The 4,236-nt window shown below is 44.1% G+C and overlaps 1 protein-coding gene across 1 annotated transcript in view; it reads left to right on the forward strand.

The window, feature by feature from the left end:
* The window catches only part of FEZ1 (fasciculation and elongation protein zeta 1), a 186,277-nt gene that overhangs the window by 28,838 nt on the left and 153,203 nt on the right, over positions 1–4,236 (forward strand). The gene's annotated exons all lie outside the window — the stretch shown is intronic.

Below are 4,236 nucleotides of genomic sequence, written 5' to 3' on the forward strand. Positions count from 1 at the left end.
TTTTTAAAATTTTATTTGGTTATCTTCATTTTTTAGAAGTATTTTATATGTTGGCCAGCTTTCCTGAGTATTTTTCCGTTTTACTGCTATGGCTTCTACTGGAGAAGTCCACCACGGGACTTTAGGCTCCATCAGGTCTTTATATTTTTCCCATACAGCAAAGAGTGACTTTCTTATTATATGGTTGGTAAAATTTTTATGAATTTTCGCTTTTCCATATATTAGGTAGGCGTGCCATCCCCAACGGTTGTCAAAACCTTCCAGGTCCAGGAGATCCGGATCCTGCAACGTGCACCAGTCTTTTAGCCAGGTGAAACAGGCTGCCCCGTAGTAAAGTTTTAGATCAGGTAGGGAAAAACCTCCTCTCTCTTTTATGTCTATTAAGATCAGGTGTTTAATCCTAGGTTTCTTCCCTTCCCACAAAAATTTGGAAATTTCTCTTTGCCATACCTTGAGACAACCTGCTTCACCCAGTATCGGAATCATTTGAAATAGAAAGATTAATTTTGGAAGCAAATTCATCTTTATAATGGAAATCCTACCCAGAAATGTTAATTTTAGTTTACTCCAGGTTACCAAGTTTTTTCTAATCTCTAGCCAAGTTTTGGTGTAATTATCCTGAAATAAGTTAATGTTCTTGGGGGTGATCCAAATACCCAAGTATTTCGCTTTTGAAGAGATTTTCAGGCCCAATATTTTTTCTAATGCAACATCGATGGTATCTAATACCATGGAAACTATTGAAAATGTATAAAAATGTGTCAAGTAATTGTTGGAGATGCGGAGACTCAGGAACATTCTACCATATGTGGTGGACATGTAGGAAAATACAGGTATTCTGGGAGAGTATACATGCAGAACTGCAAAAAATGCTAAAGATCTCTTTCAATAAAAAACCAGAGGCCTACCTCCTGGGAATAACAGATTTGGATATTCCACAAAAGAGGAAGGGTATCTTTTTATATGCGACGGTGGCAGCAAGAGTTTTGATCGCAGCAAAATGGAAGAGTAATGAAATCCCCTCTATACAAGATTGGATCCAAAAGCTGACAGAATATGCCGAATTAGATGGTTTATCAGAAAAAATAAAGAATAAATCAAAACAGGAATTTGTTTCTAAATGGGAGGTTTTCAAAGAATATCTGAAAAATAAATATAGTAGTTTAAATTCTGTTGCAGCATTCGAGGAACTTCAGTAAAAGTTGCTAGGTAGATAGAAGAAATTAGATTTATTGAAAATAAGTTTAATTATGAAAAAAACGTGTATTGGCAATAAGTAATATGAATTTGAAATATGGAACAGACGGGAAGTTGGGTCTTTGGTGTTGAGACCAATAGATGTTTTATTGTTTGCCAAGAGAGTTATGTGTCTATGGTTATTTTTGTAATTTGTGTGTAATTTGGTATTTGTGTTTTTTGTGTGTTTTTTTCCTTGTTGTATTAATAAATAATTTTTTAAATTTTTTAAAAAAACAAAACTTATTTACACTCTCAAAGAATTGTGGGCCTTGTAGTTTGTTAAGGGTTGCTGGGAACTATAACTCTGTGAGGGGCAAACTGCAGCAACCAGAATTCTTTGAGAGGAGAAAATGTGCTTTGAATGTGGTTTAAAGATGCATACTCGGTCTCAGACCTTTTTCCAGGTATGCACAAGTTCTTCTTTTAAGTGCAGCATAGCTGCTAAGACCCCCTTAGATCTATTTGCTGAATTTATGCTCCAACAGAACTCAAAGCAGCACAGACAGAGTTCCCAGGCCAGTGCGTCAGCAAGGTTGCTGCCCTAGGGCTGTATGCCCATTTAGGATCTTGCCAGGAACTCCTAAGATGCCTTAGCCCAGCGTTCATCAACAATTCAGTTCAGAGCTATTTCTACAGTGTGCCACACCACCCAAGACTCCTTTTGTGACACAGGCCATTGGAAGAGGAGACTCTTGCTAACTTTCTGAATTGGGGAATATTAAGAGGCCACGACTGCTGCGAAGGGATGAAATCCTAAAGTGGTAGGAATGGAGTAAATCCAAAGAAGGTTTGGATAGAAGAAACAAGTCTCTTACAGACACAATAAGTTCAGCAACTCTTGTGTAAATACTTACATGTGCCCAGCTTAGCTAAAGATGTTATTTTAAACCAATTTAGCTAAGCTGTTGCAATAGCCAACATAGATACTCTTAACTCCATCTGGTGTGTATTGATTTACTTTACTTCAATAAGAAATTGAGCTAAGTATAGTCATGGGCACTTAAAACTGTTAGCAGGGGAATGTTGGCAGCCAAATGAGATTAGGTTCTGACTGCTAAGGAACTTTAGGAGCAGTTGGTAAGGAGATCAAGACATCCAGTCTTTCACAGCCCAGAGATGAGAAGAAATCTTGTTGCGAGGCAGATGGGTGCAGGACAATTGGCCAACTTTTAAGTCTTGGCCTAACTAAGAACCAGGCATGGAGTTATAGGCTCAGTTCTAAGCTCTAAGCCAAATTAGGGCTTAGTGAGAATTTGTGGACTCCTGAAGAGACTGTGACTGCGTTGTTCCTCCTCTGGCCCTGCTGCTGGGAGCCATGGCTCAGTTTAAGTGTGTTGCTTGAATTCAAGCTCATAGTTTGTCTCTTCCAGAGATACCATTAACAAAAAGCCATCAAACAATGATTGGCTGCAGCTCATGGTTTGTGCAGAGTGAGGCAAACCATAAACCAGGATTTGGACAACACTCCCCTGTCACCGGTATCACTGCCACTTACCTGGACTGGATGCTGGTGGCACTGTGGTCTAAACCACTGAGCCTTTTGGGCTTGCTGATCGGAAGGTCGGCGGTTCGAATCCCCGCGACAGGGTGAGCTCCCGTTGCTCTGTCCCAGCTCCTGCCTACCTAGCAGTTTGAAAGCACGCCAGTGCAAGTAGATAAGTAGGTGCCGCTGTGGCGGGAAGGTAAATGGTGTTTCTGTGTGCTCTGGCTTCCATCACGGTGATCTGTTGCACCAGAAGCACTTTAGTCCTGCTGGCCACATGACCTGGAAGGCTGTCTGTGGACAAACGCTGGCTCCCACGGCTTGAAAGATGAGCGCCGCAACCCCATTGTTGCCTTTGACTGGACTTAACCGTCCAGGGGTCCTTGACCTTTATCGTACCTACCTGAACTGGGCTGGGGCGGGGGAGCAATGAAGTTGGGGATGCATGGACACAACCGTGTAGAGGGAGCTGACTTGGGCCCCAGACCGTGGGTGCCCAGCAGCGAGCACGTGATGTCATGATGTGCCACCATGTCATTGCATGCTGCTTCCGTGCTTCCATAGAGGCAGCCGGGGGGGGGGGGATAGCAGACCATTGGTGCTTCTCTGTGACCCCAGCAGAGACCCAACAGTGGAGGCAGAGGCCCTAGCCGGTTGCTGCCATGGCACTGGAGGTAAGGTAGTGGGCGGCTGTGGGCAGAGGCCAGGCACCCACAGTGAAAATTTTGTGATGCTCAGGCACCTAGGGTCCCCTGGAGTTGGCACCAGTGTACCAGTGGATGTGTCAGATGAGTTCTGCCAGGGCATGTACCCTGCCTTGCCCCATCCAAGTCAGCCGTGGCAGTGTTGGGCAGGCAGCAAAGGCAATAGACCCAATTATGTTACAAATGCTGATATTGTCTTGCTTACCTTGAGCAAGAACCAACAAACGCAATAGAAATGAATTCAGTTTATTTGCACAATATCATGGAAAGCAATTAAAATGGCTTTGCCGGTTGAAGCACCAGTACATACAGAAGTGCAGAAGAACAAAACGGCTTGTTGTTACAAAAGGTATGCAATGCCCGGTTGCCTTGACCAGCCTCTTCAGGAGCACAGAAAGAGAGATGTGGGGAGATTGTCTTCTATGGAATGAAGGCAAGTGCTATGGGACCAGGCAGCATGCAGTGGAGGCCTGAACATAATGCAAGCCGGGGGCAAGAAAGCTTCAGTGTATATGACTGAGGTTTTGAACTACAGTCATACCTCGGGTTGAAGTAGCTTCGGGATAAGTATTTTCTTTGGGTTGCGCGCTGCGGAATCCAGGGGCTCACCATGCTCTTGTCCGCACCCCTGTCAAGGGGACTAGGGCCACGCAGGAGCCCCTGGGAGCATTTGGGGAGAGGTGAGGGTCTGGTTCCCAGCTCCATTTACTCCCAAAAAATGTTTTCCCTTACTGACTTCGCAGGCTTGCGGATGTCAGTTCTGTCCCTGGGCAGGGACAGATAGTCACAACCAATGCCTAAGCAACCACT

Source organism: Podarcis melisellensis (genome assembly GCF_964234715.1).
Source record: "Podarcis melisellensis genome assembly, chromosome: 15".
Lineage (NCBI taxonomy): Eukaryota > Metazoa > Chordata > Lepidosauria > Squamata > Lacertidae > Podarcis > Podarcis melisellensis.